Raw genomic sequence first — 20,000 nt, 5'->3', positions numbered from 1 at the left:
ATGATAAGCGACCCGCCGACTTTCAGGAATACCCGGTACTGTTGAGCTAACTGTAGTCAATTCATTTTCTGTTGGCCACGGAGTAACATCGGTGGTTCTTGCTGTCTACTTTTCATTGCCTTTGAGGTTTTTTCATCCTATTTGCTGGTTGTTTTTCTTGGTTAGTTTCTTTTTAGCTTTCAATTAGCTTTATAGAATTGAGCTTCAGCATGTCACACTAGTTTGTCATTAGTCGCTGCAAAACGAGAATGGCTAAGCTTTGTTCATGTTCTGCACTCTTAACTGCATGAAGCGTAGGGGCCAGGTATGTCCAAAGAGATAGTTAACTTGCATTAAGTGTCACGACTTGAATCAGCAAGGTTGGAAGAACATTGGGTCTCATTTAGAGAACATGGAAAAGGATAGGAAGAGGAAGGCAGCCCTTTGGGCTGAGAGTAAGACTAGTATTGAAGCAACTCCTTTGCCTCAAGAAGTCAACTTTTTCTTCCCCTCTGTTATTTAATCTCTCTCCTATCGATAGTCCTACTTCATTGCCACTTAACTCCAGTCCAGGTAGCCCATGCTTTCAATTCTAACACCATTGCCAGCTTGGAGTCCAAAATGGACAGGAAATTTGAGATCTTGGCCAAATCTGTTATGGATTTGGTGGGTTTGTCTTTTCATGCCTTTGTTGAAAAATCAAATGCTAGTGAAAAGATTAGATGTGCCAAGTGTCAGTGTAGTGTCTGAGGTGGCTGTCCGTCCCGCTAGTTCTCATAGACAAAGGTCCCTGTCCTGCTCCCCCGCACCTGGGAGAAGACAAACCGGAGGTCAAAGGGAGACTGGGGTGGGTTTTCCCAAGGGTATTCACTGACTCCGTCGAGCCTGTTCACTCACGATTGTCAACTAAGCGCCATTGAAATGGCACTGATGTTAGTAACATGCAGTGTTCTTCCGTTTCGGATATGCCATCACCTGAAAGGAAGTGACAAATGTGTCATGCTGTGGTTTTGCGTCCTGTGTAAAGGCATGCCTTGTTCATGGACTGTTCGACTCTGCCAGTGAGAAGTCGAAGGAGCACTGGAGTCCTCAGCCTTCCTGCACTTTTCCACCGGTTTAGGTCATTCAGGGTTCACGTCAGTTGTCTCCAGAGAGTCAAGTTCCATCTGATGACAGTCGCATTCCCGTGCCAAAACAATCTGAACAGCATTCGCGCTCTCACGCTATCGACTCCCCTCGTCGTAGCTCGTCAAAAGAAGTTTCATCTTGTTTGCCTCCTGCGGCTCGTAGTACCTTGCCTGCAAGTTGCTCGTCTTCTAAGAAGAGCCGTTCAACTGCCACTGCTTCAACTTCCAAGACAAGTGCAATGTTAGACGAGTCATCTTTTGGTCCGTTCAAACAGCAACTTCAAGAGCTTGTGGCTTTCCCGAAGAAAGCAACGGCACCTAAAGGGGAGAACGATGGTTTGTCGCCCGTTTCATTGGAAGAGGATCAGGAATTGAAATAGTCTTCAGCTTTCTCAAGTCTCTTGAAGTTTTTGCTCGCCACCTATGTGGGCTTCTTCAAGCCAGCCTCAACTTTGTCGCCGCCTTCTATTTTCGTGATAGAGAGGAAGGTAGTAGTGTCAGGTTTGCTGAAGTTGGTCCTTTCCCAGTCCACCAAGAAAGTGTTGAAGGAGTCAAATGTGTGGTTGATGAAGAAGCAGGAGTTTGGTAAAGCTTCTTTGGCCTATGCTCCTTCCAAGCTAGAAAGCAAGAGGTATCGTTTTTATGCGACTGGAGAAGTTCCTTCCTTGGGAGTCTCTGCCTCCTCTCTAGGAGAATTCTCTGCAAGTCGTGTTGCTCTTTTTACGATGGGAGTGCTTAAAAAGTGGGAGTTGTGGTGTTTGTTTGCATATCGAAAGCGATTACTAATCAGAAGTTGGCATTAATGTTTTTTCCCCCAAGTAAGTCCCACCTGTTCCCAGAGGAGACTGTTCATCAGGTATTGTTTAGAAGAAGTCCACAATGAACTTCTGACACAATCAACGAGGCATCCAAAGGATCCTCCCTTTACAGGAGCTAAATCTTCTGATTCTTCTCCCATCCAAAAGCATCCTTTTTGAGGGGGAAAGCAGACCAAGGACTAATTTGTGAGCTCCAGCTAAGTTGACCAAGAAGCCTGTTTTAAGTTGACTTCCAAGTAGTCAGAAAGTCCACACACCCGTAGAAGTGAGACTCCATTGCTTCTGGGAGGAATGGAATCAGAGAGGAGAAGAGCCTTGGGTAATGCAAGTCCTTCAAGAAGGCTATTTGATACCTTTTCTTCAAAATTTTCCGCTGTCCAGTGCTCCTATCTCATTGACAGCATACTCAAAGGGATCAGAGAGAATTTCAGCATTGGCCAAGGAAGTAGAGGTGCTTGTCAGCAAGCAGGCCATAGAAGTTGTAGACAAAAACTCCCCAGGGTTTTACAACAGGCTATTTGTAGTCCCCAAGGCATTGGGGGGACTGGAGGCCCATTCTAGATGTCAGCGCCTTTAATCTCTGTGCAGAAGACAGTTTCAGATGGAGACCAGTCAGTCTGTGATATCTGCCCCTCAGCCAGGGGACTGGATGGTGACCCTCGACGAGGAAGACGCATACTTTCATATCCCCATTCATCAAGAGTTGAAGAGGTTTCTGAGGTTTATCTTCAAAGGAAGAGTTTTTCTATTCAGGCCCCTCTACTTCGGACTGAAGACAGCTCCCCAAATATTTACTTGTATCCTTGCTCTTTTGGTGAAATGGCTACATCTGATAGGGATCAATGCAGGTTTTTATTGGGATGACTGACTTCTGAGATCCGGGTCGAGTTGTCAGTGTGTTAAGGACCTGGAAAATTAGGAATCAGTATAAATGACAAGAAATCCCAGTTGTCTCAGACTCAGAAGATTCCCTATGGGATGATTCTAGACTAGCTTTTCAGGTTTTTCTCTCCCTGAAGAGAATACAGTGGTCCCTCCATGAATACCACCCCACTCCCACACCCACCCCCACAAATATTTAGAGAGAGAGAGAGAGAGAAAAAAAAAAACAAAATACATATGAACATTAAAAAAAATTTTCCCGATTAAAGATGATGATGACGAATTAGCCATCCAGTCCAATGAATGATGATGAAGATATGACTGCACAGCGAAGCAGAGGAGGCACTTTGGGAAGCACTGACTCAAATGATTTGGGAGGCACTACTTCAGACAATTGAAGGGGCACTACTTCAGGCGATTCGGGAGGCTTTGAAGGGTCCTTCTTCATCATTCGTGTGGTGAACATTGTGATTGGCAGCTGCTGCTGTTGCTTCTTCAAAGTGGTGAGGGCTTGATTATAGGGCTCCAATGCTGCATCAAGAATGTTGGAAAACCTCAAGGAGCGTTCCATGTAAGCATCCCATGTTGCAACAAACTCCTGGAGGTCGTTTATCATTCTTTTAACTTGAGACAGGTAGGTGTTCCAGTCAGGCCACTCTCCTCCTACTTCTGGTTCTCTCCTGAACCTGGAGCATCGTCTTCCTTGCTGGCAGACTGTCAGCTCCTCCAAGTCCTGGTCTGTCAGGGGGTCAGAGTGGGCATCAGTGAGGGTGCTGACTTCACCCTCATTGATATCGTCAAAGCCCTCGCCACCAAGAATTTTCACCAACTGGACTGCCTTAATAATGGCCGAATGCTGGATATCCTGAGGAGAAAAGCCTGTATATGTAATTATGGACACAGTCCGGCCACAGCTTACTCCAGCAGGCATTCAGGGTCTCCTTCTTCATGTCCTTCAGCGACCGGTCAATGACAGACAGACACGTGGCAATCGTGAATTTATGCCAATAAGCTTTTAGTGTAAATTCACTGTCACGGTACATTGCATCAACAAGGTGCTGGAGGGAGTTCCTGGTGTAGAGTGCCTTAAAGGCACGGATGATGCCCTGATCCATAGGCTGGAGGAGAGAGGTGGTGTTGGGAGGGAGGAACTCGAGCTGGACTCCTTTGTATTAAAGATGGAGAGGGTGGTCACCAGCATTGTCCATTATGAGCAAGACCTTGAAGTTGATGTCTAAATCGACCAGCTATTGCGTAACTTGAGGAATGACGCTCTGGTAGAACCAGTACCCTGTAAGGACTTTGGTAATCAAGGCCTTGGGATTGTGCATCCAGAAGACGGGCAGTAACGCCTTGTTCTTATTCATGAGTGCCCTGGGATTTGCAGCCTCGTAAATGAGGCCTGGTTTCAGCATAAAGCCAGCCACATTCCGCACATCAGGAGGGTCAACCTGTCCTTTTGTGCCTTGAATCCGAGGCTTTTAGCTTAATCCTTCACAAGGTATGTCTGGGATGGCATCTTCTTCCAGATCCATATTGAACACTTGTTCTGGGCAGTATCCTTTTTCCTGGATTATTTTCTTGAAGGCCTTTGGACATTTTGCGGCCGCCGCTTTGTTGGCAGATGCAGCTTCTGGAACCAGTGGAAACCCTCCTTTGCTTGCTTGAAAACCTTGGGGAGCTGAGGACGATCCCGGTTGTGGCTCTTCTTCTTCCTCTTCCACTTCAGGAGCTGGTTCATTGAAGCCCAAGAATTCCAATTCCCTTTCATTGCCTTCCTGTGCCTCTACATCTTCGGCTTCCTCTTCCTTGCTACCTTGTGTAGCAGTTGACAGCTGCTGGTAGAGCTGTCGTGCTTTTTGGCGTATGATCTTGGAGTCAAGGTGCACATTCTTCTTCCTGCAGTCCTTGATCCAGAATGCGAGTGCAGATTCCATTTCCACAATTGTTTTGTCTCTCAGTGGACACGCCTTTGCTGTACCATAGTATGTCATGCTAACACACTTACTTATTTCATTTTCTTTTTTCTCTATATATCTCACAGTGCTCACGTTCACTTTGAATTGGCGGGTGACTGGCGTAACTTTTGCCCTCCTTCAAGCTTCATTACAGTCTTCTTTCTTTTAGCTACTTTGCCAGAAGCCTTAGAAGAAGCAGGGCACTTTTTTAAGGGCCATTTTTGGCATGATGCACACAGATGTTTGCTGATACATACAAAACTGCTTCATGTTTGCGTTCACATATGTCAGTAACTTTCTACAAAGTGAGGCTGATGAAGTAGATGTGCGATGTACCCCACAATTCATCTTTGTGAGATGGGGGTCAGGTTTCAACCAGTCAATGCCAAGTGTACAACTAATGAGTAACAAGGATAATGAATGCTGCTCCTAGGTTGACTGCTGTGCAGACAACAGCCAATAGTGTGTCGAATATCATTTCGTTTGGATACTGCTCTAAGAAGTGTCATGGCATCATAAGATTTAGTTTATCTGTGGAAAATTGGCTTGGGTGAGGCATCTTTTAAAAAAACCCAATTTTGTTACTGAAATTTTTCTGTGTTTACATTAAAGTATGTATTACAGAACTGTCATATTTGAAAATTAATAAATCTTTTTTCATCATAAAAAAAATTTATTTAGTCACGAAAATACTAAGTACATATGCACGAAAAATACATACATATTGTGTGCCGCAGACAGAAACATACCTACCCAGCTATATTCCCGTTGTCTTTCATATTTTAGATATGGTCTGCGTACTTTTAGTATCATCCTAAAACACTTTATGTGCATACATATCATATTTAGAAATCGTCTTAAAACATTTCATAAAATGTACAGTCTGCACAATGCGTACCCAATTGACCCAATATGTACATACGTAAGTTCAATGGTCTCTTATTTGTGCGTTTTTTGCCTTTGCGATATTCACTACTATGGACTAAGATTTATTCTTTAAAATGTCCTCTAAATGTTCTGCTTCTAGGGCTTCTGGCAAAGAGCCTAAGCTATAGAGGCCCTTACAGTTAATAAGTGCTGAGGAGAAAATAGACGTGATAGTCATGTTAAGAGAGGGTAGAAGTCATGGAGTAGCAGCAGCCCATTACTGCTTGACTGAAAGTGCAGTCGCCTGCATTGAGATCAAATATGAGCAGGGCAAAATACTTAGGGAGGCCATTCTCAGAAAAGAACTCTCCTCCCTCTTTAGTAATGGTATCCATCAACGGACTAGGCCTTTGAGAAATTTTGTGGTCTCTACAATGTGATCAGGGATGTCAGCGAGATACAGACAACAGTCAAGGCATGGAATAGAAATAAGGAAAGGGCCACAACTTTCATCAATACTATAAATGAAATAGTGAAGCTCTATCTTAATTTGTTTGTACAAATGTACAGTTACCTCAAGATGATGGTGCCTCTTGAAGAAGGTGACAAGTCACCCTCAGTGGATCTGCAACTCCTCTACTTTGCTGTGCAGTCTATCTTAATCGTCATTCATCAGGCTGCACGGCTATATCATCATCATCTATAATCAACATTGATCACAAGTAAGTGCTGTATGATTTCATATTATGTACACATATTATACAGTAAATAACATGAAAATACAGAATATTTCTGTACAAAAAAATATGCATCCGCAAATAATGGGGAGGGACCACGAATAATTTTAGACATGTACCACACATAACCCTACGTGTGGGCGAGTCCACAAATCCAGAGAACACGAATACGGGTGGCCCACTGTAGAGTTGTGTATAAGGACAGTGCAAGAATTTCTAATTTGCCCATCTTGCTCAGGTCTAGACTGGATGAGTATCCTTGAAACCCTTGCGTCGGTGGAGAGCTTTGTAACTTTGGTCCATCTCCACTTGAGGTCTCTCCACTTATCTTTCCCTTGACAGGAAATAAAGACAAAGCTTCATTGGTGGCTTTTGAAGGAGAGACTTCAAGAAGGGATTACTTTAGTCATTATGAACCCCAACCTAGAGTTCTTCTCCGATGCATTGGACAGAGGGTGGGAAGCTCTCTTGGGAGGCAAGTGTGTCTCAGGTTTATGGATGGAACAAGAGAAGACCCTCCATATAAATGTGAAGGAGTTGAGGGCAATTTTTCTGGGTCTGCAAGCCTTTGCTCCTCTAGTTGCTGGAAGAAAAGTAGTGATTTATGCAGACAACACCATGGCACTTTCGTATGTCCACAAACAAGGAGGAACACACTTCTTTCTCTTAACGAAGTGGCGGAAGACCTCCATTGGGCAAATGAGCACAAGATAACTTTTTATAATGTTCATTTATGGAAAAATTAATGTCTTGGGAGATGAGCTGAGTCGCTCAAACCAAATCCTTCTAACGGAGAGGACTGAATGAGATTGTTTGCCAAGATTTGTGGAGACTATGGGGAAAACCTGCTATAGATCTCTTTGCCAATTTTTTGTTGTCTGGTTCCAGACCAGGAAGTGTGGAGGACAGATGCGATGACACTCGTGGCCCCATTGTGGCCCAGGAAAGAATGGTTCCCAGACCTCTTCAAGCTCCTGGTGGACTTTCCCAGACTTCTGCCACTAGGTCGACGTCTTCTCAAACAACCCCACTTCAACAGGCACCACCAAAGGTTGTCTGCTTTGGCATTGACAGGATTCAGACTGTCAGGAGCCTTGTCAGAGTGAAAGGTTTTGCTCAAAGAGCAGCAGAGGCTATTGCTAAATGTAGAAAAAGTTCTTCATATAAACTCTATTAATTAATGTGGAGGATATTTAGAATGTGGTGCAGACGACGTCACATCTCTTCTGCGGCGACTGTAGCAGAAATAGCAGGTGTTTTGTTATTTCTGAGAGATACAAGAAAGCAGTCCACCTCTATAATTAAGGGTTTTAGATCTATGCTTTCTTCTGTTTTTAAGTGTAGAGGTCTCAACATTTTGCATAATCAAGACATCAACCACCTCATTAAATCTTTTGTGACTTCAAAAGTCGGGAAGCCTGGGGAAGAGGATTGGAACTTAAGACATTGTTTTAAGGTGGATTTCCAATCCGCAGTTCAAGCCTTTAAGTTCTTCTCTGAAGGATTTAACGAAGAAGACTATTTTTAGTCGCCTTAGCTACGGTTGGTATAGTGAGTGAAAATCAGGCCATTAGTAAGGAGGTTAGGTTCTCTCAGAACAATGCAGAGTATTCCTATGTTGGAGATTTTCTGGTGAAGAACAAGGACCTTAACCAAATTAAAGAACCCTAATCTAATTCTTTTTTCTTAAACGACAATCCTCTCATATTGATATACATACTATCTAAAGAACCCCTTCTGATACTAAGTTTTCCCAACTTTGGTCTTCCAGACTTCTCAGATTGGAAATCAGCATACTCGGCATCAATCTTGTTTAGTTGTCTAAATCTTTCTTCCTACTTAAGAGATTAACCGGTATTTTCTTAATCTTTTAACTGCTGTCGTACTTTATTTGCAGCATGTATATCGAGATCAGCACCTTTTAGGTGTTTAGTATCATATATGGAGGAATTGGGAGAAGGATGTCATGAAAGTGTTTTGTTTCTGCAATCTAGCATCTTCACTTCCTCTAATTTTCTTATCTCTTCTCTTCACTCTTACTCCATATTCAACTACAGGCAGTCCCCGGGTTACGACAGGTTCAGCTTACGACGTTCCAAGGTTAAGGCGCTTTTCAATTATATTCGTCAGAAATTATTTCCAGGGTTACAATGCATGTTCCAGGATTACGACACCTACTACAATGCTGATCTGGCAGAAGTAATATGACACCAGAAATGCAAAATAATCTATATTTGAAGGTTTTATTGATGAAAAAAGCAATAAGAATGCAGTTTAAATAGTTTTGAATGCACCCAAAGCATGAAAAGTAAGGTTTTCTTAGGATTTTTGATGATGTTCTGGCTCATGGCGGTTTTCGGGTCACAACACGTCTCAAGAACGGAACCCCTGTTGTAATTCGGGGACTGCCTGTACTCTTCTTCTTTGTCTTTCTTTGGTTCCTTTATTTTATCAGGTCAGGTAGAGAGGAGCAATGCAGCAACTTCAAGAAAAAGAAAATAAAAATTAATTACTATATACTCCTCATTGACAAAATCATACGAAAGTCACAACATGAAAACGAAACAATTAGTTCACGCAAACCTATCTTTATACAACCGCCACATTGTGAGTCAAGTTTCTTGATGCAGACACGTTTTAGCTTTAGTGTCGAGTATGAAGAAAAGGACAAGTGCCCAAGACAATTTTTTGTTATCCAAATGTGTCGAGTATCAAATTTTATGAGTTCCAAAGCCAACGAGTACCAAGGTATTATTGTACTTGTGTGATTTTGAAGTTGTACACACATTAGCATTTTATATGTTAGATTAAGTACTGTATTGTATATACATGTTAGTTTTTATTCATTTATCTATTCTGACTAATTTGGTTTCAGAATTCAAGCTCAAAAAGATGTGGAAGTCTCCCAACGGCACGATCCGTAACATTCTTGGAGGCACTGTCTTTAGGGAAGCTATCATATGTCAGAACATTCCACGTCTTGTCCCTGGCTGGCAGAAGCCCATTGTGATTGGACGTCATGCACATGCTGACCAGGTGAGCTATAAACAAAAGTACTAGTAGTCATCCATTTTGGTATTTGCAAATGATCAGAACATGTCCCAATGCTTAAGGAGATTTCCTTGAAATTTGTTTGTTTTAAAGTTCTTTGGAGTGCTAAGGTATTATTTGTCCATACACAAGTACAAACCCTTGTTCTTTACATTAGGATTTAGCTTGTGAACACGAGATGCAAAATCCATTTCAACGTACTGATAAAGTTAACTATCATCAGATAGGGAGAAGCCCCAACCATCTGGCTGTCTGGACTCCAGTTGGCTTTCATTCACTATTGAGTATAGACATCTGTCAGGGCTCTGTTCAACTTTTGCTATTCAAACTTTTGATGATTAAATTTGAGTTTCCCTTTAATTATTGGGGTGAAGGGGGTGTTTGAATGTTGGTTTTTGTTGTTTGATTCAAACTCATAAGTCAAATAAACCCTCTTCCAAGGAATTGGAATTAGTTTTCCTTGCCTGTGTGAGTACTTGCCGTCATCAAACTTGTAGTAGCTTCTGGTAGTGTTTACATAGCTTTATTGTGCCTGACATGTACTATGTCTTTACCTTTCAAGTACAGAAAGTGTTTCTTGGCTTTTGTGCGAGTTTGGTTTCCTTGATGAATGTAATCCTACTACCACCCCTCCTCTGATCACTGTGGCTTATTTATTGTCACTATCTTGACAACCTTGTAGATGAGGTGAGTTTCAAAAGTGTTGGAAGGAGTATAGCAGGCATTCTCCTTCCCTTCTTCTGCATTGTTCCTGGATCTCGTCTGCACTCTGATTGCAGCTCCGAGTGTAGAGTTGGGAAGTCTGCCCAGCAGTAGAAGACTTATTAAGCTTTTTTCTGTGCACCTCTCTTCAGAGTAGGGCAAGGAATCTTGATTGCTGACAGTGATTGATTTGCTGGGCAAGGATAGCGCTTGAGTTCCATTCCCAAGACTTGAGGTTCGCTTCGTAAGGCCCATAGTGGGATAGTGCCATCAGTGTACCTCACTTGGTGCACTGTAACCATTACAGTGGTACCCCGGTTTTACGCGTTTCACATTTCCGCTGTCCACTTTGTTGTGGATTTTTGTGGAACACATTCACTTTTCCACAGGGAACTTTTACTAATTTGCTGAATTTTTTAAGGACATATCTCTAAAATTATTACTGATTCGGTTTTTTCGTAGAACAACACTATTCTCTAATTACTGTATTTTTTCATATTGTGTTTGGGACTAAATACTGATTTTTATGATAAAAATGATTTACACCATACTTATAATGTAGATATGTATCTATTAAGCTCATTCCAGGTTGGGCTACATACTGAGCATAATAGGTGTATGATTTTCTCTCTCTCTAAGGGTAATGTAAGATGTAATTGAAATTATATTGCTATAAAGATATTTGATGATAGAGCATATTGTACAATATTTAAAATATTCACTCATTATTTTCATTTTATTTTCCAGTGAAAGCAGACTAAAAAAAAAAAAAAAAAAAAAAAAAGTCTTATTATAGAGCATATTGTACAATATGCTCTATCATAAAAAACTTTACAGTAATATAATTTCATTTTTTGTTTAACAGTGCTGTTTAGTATTCACTAATTACTGTATTTTTTATATTGTGTTTGTGACTAAATACAGATTTTTATTATAAAAATAATTTACAGTGTATTTGTAACTAGTACGTAATGTTCAATTAAGCTCATTCCAGGTTAACCTCGGACTGAGCATAATAGGTGCACACCATCTCTCTCTCTCTCTAAGACGTTTTTGAAATTATATTATAAATAATGAGTGAATATTTTAAAATATTGTACAATATGCTCTATCACAAAAAATCTTTAGAGCATTTTCATATTAAATACATCTTATATTACCCTTAGAGAGAGAGAGCGAGAGCATTATAAGTACAATATGCTCTATCAGCCAAAACATTTTATAGTAATATCATTTCTAATATATCTTACATTACCCTTAAATAGAAAAAGAGAGATGGCATGCACCTATTATGCTCAGTCCGAGGCTAGTCTGGCAAGATCTTAATTGAACATTATGTACTAGGTACAAGTGCACTGTAAATGATTATCCTAAAAATCTGTAGTCACAAATGCAATACAAAAAATACATTAATTATTAAATACTATGCAGTGTTGTTTAAAAAAAAAAAGAAAGTGAATTAGTGATAATTTTAATAAAAGTTTTATTTCTTCCATACTGAGAGAAAACTGTTTATCTTATTTATACTGTACAGTGGTAACTTGATTAGTTGTCAAATGTTCTGTAAGACAGATTGATTTACTTTGTATTAAAGATTTATTCAATTTGTATCAAACATTTTATAGATATTTTGCTATTTACATTAATGTTAGTATTTTAAAATAGTAAATCATTGTTATAAGCACTTTAGGGGTATATGTATGTACTTGAGAGTAATAGTTGTAAAAGGGTACTTACGTATCTAAGATGTCTTAGGATTTTTTTTGGATGATGGTTTGGTTTGTATTTTTTTTTTAAATATTAAATTTTTTAGCATGATAATTAAAGGTATATTTTTGTTTGAACTATTAAATTAAGCAGTGAAATGTTATAATAGACATGTATAATCATTTGAGTTTATAGGGTACTTGGTATTTGGCAATTATAAGCCATCTGTAGCAGGTTCCTCCTCCCTGGAAATGGCGCAGTCATCAACCTTGAAACAGAAGCAGCCATAATTAATCAGTCTCCTGGATAAAAGCTGGAGCAAGGCAGTAAAGTTAAATTACTTAACCCTCTTAAGCCGGAGCCCTAAAAATCAAAACGTCTCCCGTATGCCGGGCCTGTTTGGAGTGAGCGCGGAAGTGGAAAAAATAATTTTTTCAAAAAATTACAGCGCGCGTACTTTTGAAGATTAAGATTCATTTTTGGCTCCTTTTTTGTCATTGCCTGAAGTTTAGAAATGCAACCATCAGAATGAAAAATAATATCATTATCATATTGTAAATAATGCGATATATGGTAGCGAAAAAAAAAAAAAAAAAATTCATACATAATTAGTATTCAAATCACGCTGTGCAGAAAACGGTCAAAGCTAACCAGTTACTTTTTTTTGCGTTGTATTGTACACTAAATTGCGATCATTTTGATATATAATACATTGTAAACAATAAAAGTAACACCGGAAAAATATTATCACAAAAATGATGTACGAATTCGTAACGCGCGGTGGACGCAAAAAAATATTTTTTCAAAAATTCACCGTAATTCTAATAATGTTCTAGAGACTTCCAATTGTTTCAAAATTAAGACAAATTGATTGAATATTACGATACTGTAAGAGTTTTAGATTAGAATTGCAGATTTCGACCATTTCGGACGAGTTAAATTTGACCGAATGTCGAAATTTTAATATATATATTTTTTCATATGCACATATTTCGAAGATGGAAAAAGCTACAACCTTCAATTATTTTTTATTGTATTCTTCATGAATTTGCGCACATTTTGATATATGAAACTCTATAAAAGGCTAATATGAAAAGGAGCAAATATTAGGATAATGCCATGTACGTATTTCGGAGACTTGCGGCCGCGAATCGGTGCGCGGAGTGAAGGTAAATATATTTTTCAAAATTCACCATAAATCAATATTGTTTTAGAGACTTCAAATTTGTTTCAAAATGAAGAAACATGACGGAATATTACTAGGCCGTAAGAGTTTTAGCTTACATTGCGTTTTTTCAACTATTTCGGTAGAGTCAAATTTGACCGAACGTGGTTTTTTTTTCTATTTATCGTGATTTATATGCAAATATTTCGAAAAAAGAGAAAAGCTACAACCTTCAATCATTTTTAGTTGTATTCTACATGAAATTTGCGCACATTTTCATATATAAAACTTTATGAAACAGCTAATTTTAAATGGTGCAAACATTTCGACAATCGCACAAAAAAATTCTGATTTTTTCGGAAGAGTTACCGCGCGAACGTAATTTTTTTTTTTCATAAATTCACCATAAATCAAAATATTGTGCTAGAGACTTCCAAGTCATTGCAAAATGAAGGTAAATGATTGAAATATTACTAGAATATAAGAGTTTTAGCTTACAATTGCGTTTTTCGACCATTTCGGTAGAGTCAAAGCTGACACCGAAAGTTGAAATTTTGCACTTAACGTTATTTATATGAAAATTATTTCAAAAACTGATAAAAGCTACAACCATGGGTTGTCTTTTGTTGTATTGTGCATGAAATTGCGCACATTTCCATATATAAAACTTTATGTAACGGCAAATTTAAAAGGGTGCAAAACATTAGGACAATCGCACGAAAAAATTTGATCGGAAGAGGTTATCGCACGCAACGTAAGAAAAAGTTTTTTCATAAATTCACCATAAATCGAAATATTTGTGCTAGAGACGTCCAATTTGTTGCAAAATGAAGGCAAATGATTGAATATTACTATAATATAAGAATTTTGTTTTAGCTTACAATTGCGTTTCTCGACCATTTTCTGTAGAGTTCAAAGTTGACCGGAGAAGGTTGAAATTTAAATTTTTGCACTTATCGTTATTTATATGAAAATATTTCAAAATTGATAAAAGCTACAATCATGAGTATTTTTTAGTTGTATTGTGCATGAATTGCGCACATTTTCATATATAATACTTCATGTAAAGGATATTTAAAATGGTGCAATAATTATGTCAAAAGTGACGAAATAATTTCCGAGATGTGTCACTGATACTTTTAGTGCGATAAGAAAGAAAATTCGCGCATTGCGCGCCTGCGTAGCGATTGATAAACAAAAACAACGCCTTGATCCGTGAACTCCCAGCATCCCCCAAGAGGGCGCGTGATACAAAAGTTTTCGGCTGGTAGGCCATATTAAGTATTTTTCCGCGAATTTTAAAAAAAAACTTTTTTGTTTTGAGCCGACGTATGATACGTCCAATCGGCATACGGGAGACATTTTGACTCGACGTTTAATACGTCCAATCGGCGTAAGAGGGTTAAAAGGGCCTCCAGTATACAGGCGGCCCACGGTTAATGGCGCAATCGCATTGCGGCGAATCGGTTTTACGGCTGCCGTCAAAAATATTCATGAAAAAATTAAGGTATTTTAAGGTATTTTTACGGCACAATTATCGGTTAATAGCGCCGCTATATCTAACTAGTACATACATTTGTAGAAATACCTTTCAGACCATAAAGGTTATACAAATGATATTAAAATATTTTATTGAGTCATTGCATAGGTATTAGTGTAAAATATATGCCTCTGTTCTATGCCGAAAATATCTAGTTGAATAAGTGCAAATTTAGCTATGGATGTGTGTATTTATAAATGTTCATGCCTTTGTTTAAAATCTGCATGAAAATGTATTAGTGTAGAGTATTTTTATTTGTGCACAGAAATATGATACAGAGGCAACTTTTGAAACTGTTCTTCACGTTATCAAAGAGGATTTTTTTCATGTTCGTTCTTGTGAGCCGCCACCTGCCGCTCTTCCGAAAATAGTTTTTAAAAAATGCAAATTTAGCGATCGATGTATCGATTTTAAAAATGTTCATGCTTTTATGTTTAAAATGTGTATGAAAATATTTTACGTATAGGGTATTTTTATTTCTGCACAGAAATATGATACAAAGGCAGCTTTTGAGACTGCCCTTCAAGTTATCAAAGAGGATTTTTTCATATTCGATCTTGTGAGCCGCCGCCTGCCGCTCTTCCGAAAATATAGTTAAAAAAGTGCAAATTTAGCAATCGATGTGTCTATTTTATAAATGTTAATTGAAACTTCAGCTTTTTGTTATAAGTTTTCATCCATTTATGTTTAAAATGTGTATGAAAACTATTACAAAGAATTTTTTTTTTTTTTTTTTTTTTTTTTTTTTCTTTTTGCATAAATATGATACAGTGGCAGTTCGCATGTCCATTTGAAGTCTTTGTAACAGCCCTTCACATGATGAAGATATTAGGTTGTTCAGTTGTGCCTGAATAATAAAATTTTTACATTACTTCACTGTATCCAATAATATTGTATGTATTCTCATTATTGTATTATAAAATACTATGGTAAGCCAGCATTCCACGGAGCGGCCAATGTTTTGATTTGGAAATCAGCTGATGGCAAATACGAGTTTGTTTTGCCATATTTAACACAATTCTGAGCGAATATTCTTGCTTCTAGTTAGCATAAACGAATATCTAGATACTTGACTTACATGAGACAAGGTTATTTATGATGTGTTTTTAGGTGGAAATATGACTTGAATATGTCTTGTTGTGATTGTGAACTAATTTTTTTTGTTAACAGATCACGTTGGCAGCATGCTTATTGAGTAAAACAATACATGATTCCGTTCGCAATATTCCTTTATATCATCATAATTTGAGCTTTACATTATTTATCTTATATTGGCATGAAACCAACAGTAAAATATGTACTTTCAAGCACAGTAGTTTTGATTAAAATGATTTTATCTCAATTTTATCAATGGTTGCGTTTGATGCCATAAGTTTACTGGAGTTTTATCCTTGTTGTCAATGCACGATAATGGTCATTAGCAGCTTGAACAGTTTTCTCAGCTTCAGCTATAACTAGGTTTAAATTTAACAGTATATTTCCCAATTGTTCTTTGATCTATATTGGTCTTTGATCTATAGCGAATAAAGTTATTACATTAAGATATCTCGGTCCTATTCTACATAACGTCATTCATAACAAGTACGGTAATAGTGTACTGTAGTACGATGATTGAAATACAAGCCAAACGGATGTTGTTATCCAATTTGGTTGGTACTTAGAAAAAAAAAAGTTGCTTCTCATTTGGTTGTTCATGGGTGCACACGTTTACGCAACAAGTATAACATTTAAACCAGACTTTCATCATTTTCTTTTGCTGTTTTTGAACTTCTGTAACTAGAAGATGGGATAAAGTTAGGCTATTGTAATTTGGTTTCTCATAAAATCGGATTATCTTAAGACAAATTATCGTAACTTGAACACTACAGCTAACCTGTACACTGTATAAAACCTTATTATATCTTTACATACTCTAGACACCCAAAGGATTAAAGCTAGGCTTTTTTTCACTTTGCAGTAATTATAATACTATAATGTACTGCTCAGTAAATTCTATTGGACTATACTGCATAAATATAGTTTTACTTGTTGTGCCATTGCGGGATTACGGCGCTGTTTGACTGGTCTAGGGCGCTATTAACTAGGCTAGTATTCCTAAAGAAGGTGTGCAGCGGCTGTAGGCTTTAAAATCGCTTAGCATCGGCGGCCAGGAACGGACCCTGCCACTAACTGAGGGCCACCTGTAACGGCATCAAAATCTAAATACTATAATTCATTAATTTTCTCCAATGGAACTGTCATGGATTAAGAGCTAAATGGGAAGTACTAAGGCTGCTCATATCAGAAGTGTCCTGTAGGTATAATTTTGTGGGAGACTATGATTGTTAATAATGCATTTCCCATTCTCTGAGACTATGCATCATTCTCCTTATAACAAACATACAGGAAGCCTTGGGGTTTTAGTTTTATACGGTCCAACCTCGGTTTTCGTACGTTTTGTTTTCATACATTTTTCTACAAAATTTTATGTCTGTTATTGTTTGTTTCCTCAGTTTTTGTACTCTCATAAACATTCCATTTGTGGCTCAGTGCGTGACTGGGCTCCGTATCAGGCGCCCAAACAAAGCTACTCGTCTTCTCTCGTGACCCATTCTGTCTTTGTTTCTCATTGAATGAGCATCACCACGCTCGCTATCCGCATCACTGCGCGTGTTTGTTGTGTTTTGTTCTATTTTGCCGTTAAAACTCATTGCAAAGAAGCGTTAAAACTCATTGCAAAGAAGCCTGGACTGAAAGGCAAAGTGAAAAGCGAGCGACAAGTTAGCAGGGTTTCCCTCCCTATCATCGATAGTTAACAACCTTTTCTGAAAGTGAAACAGCCGTTCCAGCTTGCATTCAGGGTTGTATGTTTGGAAAAATACAAATCACTTTAAACATTTGTATTTCAGGGGAAAAGATGAATGGCAGTGAGGCAGTGAACCAACTTATTTTGATATAGTATAAGTGATTGAAAATTATCAATCTTTTGCCATATATTTGCTGTGATTTGAGAAGCTTTTCTTTTCCTTTGCTGCATTGGCCCTTGTAGTGTACTTCAAGCAAAAGGCATACAATAGAATCTTGCATTGTTTCAGTGTTTTTCATATCTACATTGCATATAATCCTCTCTTGTAAATTTTCATGCTAAGTCTAACCTTGTTTTTGTTACCACCATTTAGCTAATCTTGATAATCCCAACAGTACAAAGCTGTAGATTTTGTTGTCCCTGGAGTTGGAAAGCTTGAAATCTCCTGGACGCCAGCTGATGGTGGCGAGCCATCAGAGAATCATCCACAATTTCCAAGGAAAAGGCTGTGCCTTAGGCATGTTTAACACTGAAGAATCAATTAGGTTTGTATTGCACCATTAAGGTCATTCCTACTTCATTTTGCATGTGCTAGTGAACCACTATATGCTGTAGTATTGGAGGGATTTTAACCTGTCCCTTTAGTCAGTCATGTTTTTAAACTATGACCTCAATGCTTAGTAGATTATTAAACCTTAATGCTTATTAGATTGTTAAAGAGGCACTTTTTTCATTTTTTGTATGGTTGATTTTACTTTTTTCTTTCTCTTTTCAGAGGATTTGCCCACGCCTCTATGGTCTATGCCTTGGACAGAAAGATGCCTCTCTACATGTCTACTAAAAACACTATTTTGAAAAAATATGATGGTCTCTTCAAGGATATATTCCAGGAAGTCTATGATAAGTGAGTTCCCACAGCATTGTTGTTGGCATGAGTATTATGAAAGTGTCTATCCACATTCAGGGTATTTTAGAACATATCTATAAACTGTTTTCTTTCTTTTCTTTATTTCAAAGAGAGTACAAAACTAAATTTGAAGCTGCTGGAATTTGGTATGAACATCGTTTAATTGATGACATGGTTGCACAGGCTATGAAGAGTGAAGGAGGATTTGTTTGGGCTTGTAAAAATTATGATGGAGACGTCCAGTCTGATTCTGTTGCTCAAGGGTTCGGTAAGCAGATTAATAATTGTTTTAATTTAGGTTGTCTCCGATATTTAAGATAATTTCACTTGTTATACTCAAGTCAATTATAAACATTATTTTTAAGGATCAGTTTTTGATTTATGGCTGTACCTTTAAAGTTTGTATATATATGTATGTATACTGAATTGATAACTAAGAAAAATATTCACATTATATTATTGAGTAGAATGTAATTATAATTTGTTCATGAAACTTACCTCTCAGATATATATATATAGCTGTATTCTCTGAAGTCCGACAGAATTTCTAAAAACTTACGACACAGTAGTGGGAGTAGGGTGTTAGTACCCATTCCGCCGCTTGTGGAGGCGGGTATCAGGAACTATTCCCATTTTCTATCAGATTTCTTCTGTCGCCGGTGTTGTAAACAACTGTTTACAGCACCTCCGCCTCAGGATTTTGGAAAACTGTTTTTGGCTTGAGTATCCTCTTGACTTTTTGGTTTTTTGATATTGGATCGATAGCTAGGCATACGTTGACTTTGGATTGTTTAGATTTTGGCTTGGTTTTTTCCTTAAAATATGTCTGGGTCTAGTTCGGCTAGCGCCGGGAGGGTGTATGAAGGATGAATGTAAGGTGAGGCTACCAAAGGCTTTGGTTGATCCTCACACAGTATGTAAAGGTTGTAGGGGACAAGTATGTATGTATGAGTTTCGCTGCACTGAATGCGAAAGTTTGACTGATGTGCAATGGAAGACGTATGAATCCTACGTTAATAAATTAGAGCGTGACAGGATCAGGAGGTCTTCCTCCAGGAGTAAATCGGGTAGCAGACAGGGTATTAATGTATCCCCTTCTAACCCTCCTGTAGAGTTTGTAACTCCTAACCCCGTAACGTTGCCTTCGGGCCCTCAAGTGGTGTCTGCGGAGGGTAATGCCCTTTCGCTTATTTTGGATTCGTTGAAGACGCTTGAATCCAAAGTTCTTGCCCTTGAAAACAGGCAAAGTGCTAAGTGCAGTGATAGTGCCCCTAGTGAAGTGGAGGGGGCGTCAGATCGCCCTATAGCCCCTCTAGGCTGGGACCTCTGCCGGACTCCCAGGACTCAGGGAGAGGGCATGTCGAAGGCGAAGGATGGTTACGGGGATCCCCACTGATCTGACGTCCCTTCAGCAGTTTCCTGTAGACGCTTCCCAGGCTGCTAAGGAGCGTGCTCGAGCACGCCTCCTTAAGGATTGTTTTTCGTCTTCCGACGCGTCCTCCCCGCGCAAGGGGTGGGAATCTCGTCCGGATTCGCGGCCTCTGAAGAGGACCTTCCAAGATCAAGACGCTTCACGTCATGCTCTGTCTGATTGGTGGTCTTCTCCGGAAAGCGTAGCTTTCCGCCCCAGAAGAAGCTAGGACGTCATCTGACGATGAGCGCCTTCGAGCGCCCCAGTCGCTCTAGAGCCAGGGCTTTTTTCCTGTGAGAAGGAAGAAGGCGTCCCCTCGCCCTCGCCCCTCGCCTTCTCACAGGCACAGCTCTTCTCCTCGTAA

At 38.9% G+C, this 20,000-nt stretch overlaps 1 pseudogene; it reads left to right on the top strand.

Annotated features, from left to right (window-relative positions):
* Positions 1 to 20,000, top strand: part of LOC135199657 (isocitrate dehydrogenase [NADP] cytoplasmic-like) — a 54,012-nt pseudogene that overhangs the window by 5,389 nt on the left and 28,623 nt on the right.

This window comes from Macrobrachium nipponense, chromosome 26 (assembly GCF_015104395.2).
Source record: "Macrobrachium nipponense isolate FS-2020 chromosome 26, ASM1510439v2, whole genome shotgun sequence".
Taxonomy (NCBI): domain Eukaryota; kingdom Metazoa; phylum Arthropoda; class Malacostraca; order Decapoda; family Palaemonidae; genus Macrobrachium; species Macrobrachium nipponense.
This window is presented reverse-complemented; position numbering and strand designations above follow the sequence as displayed.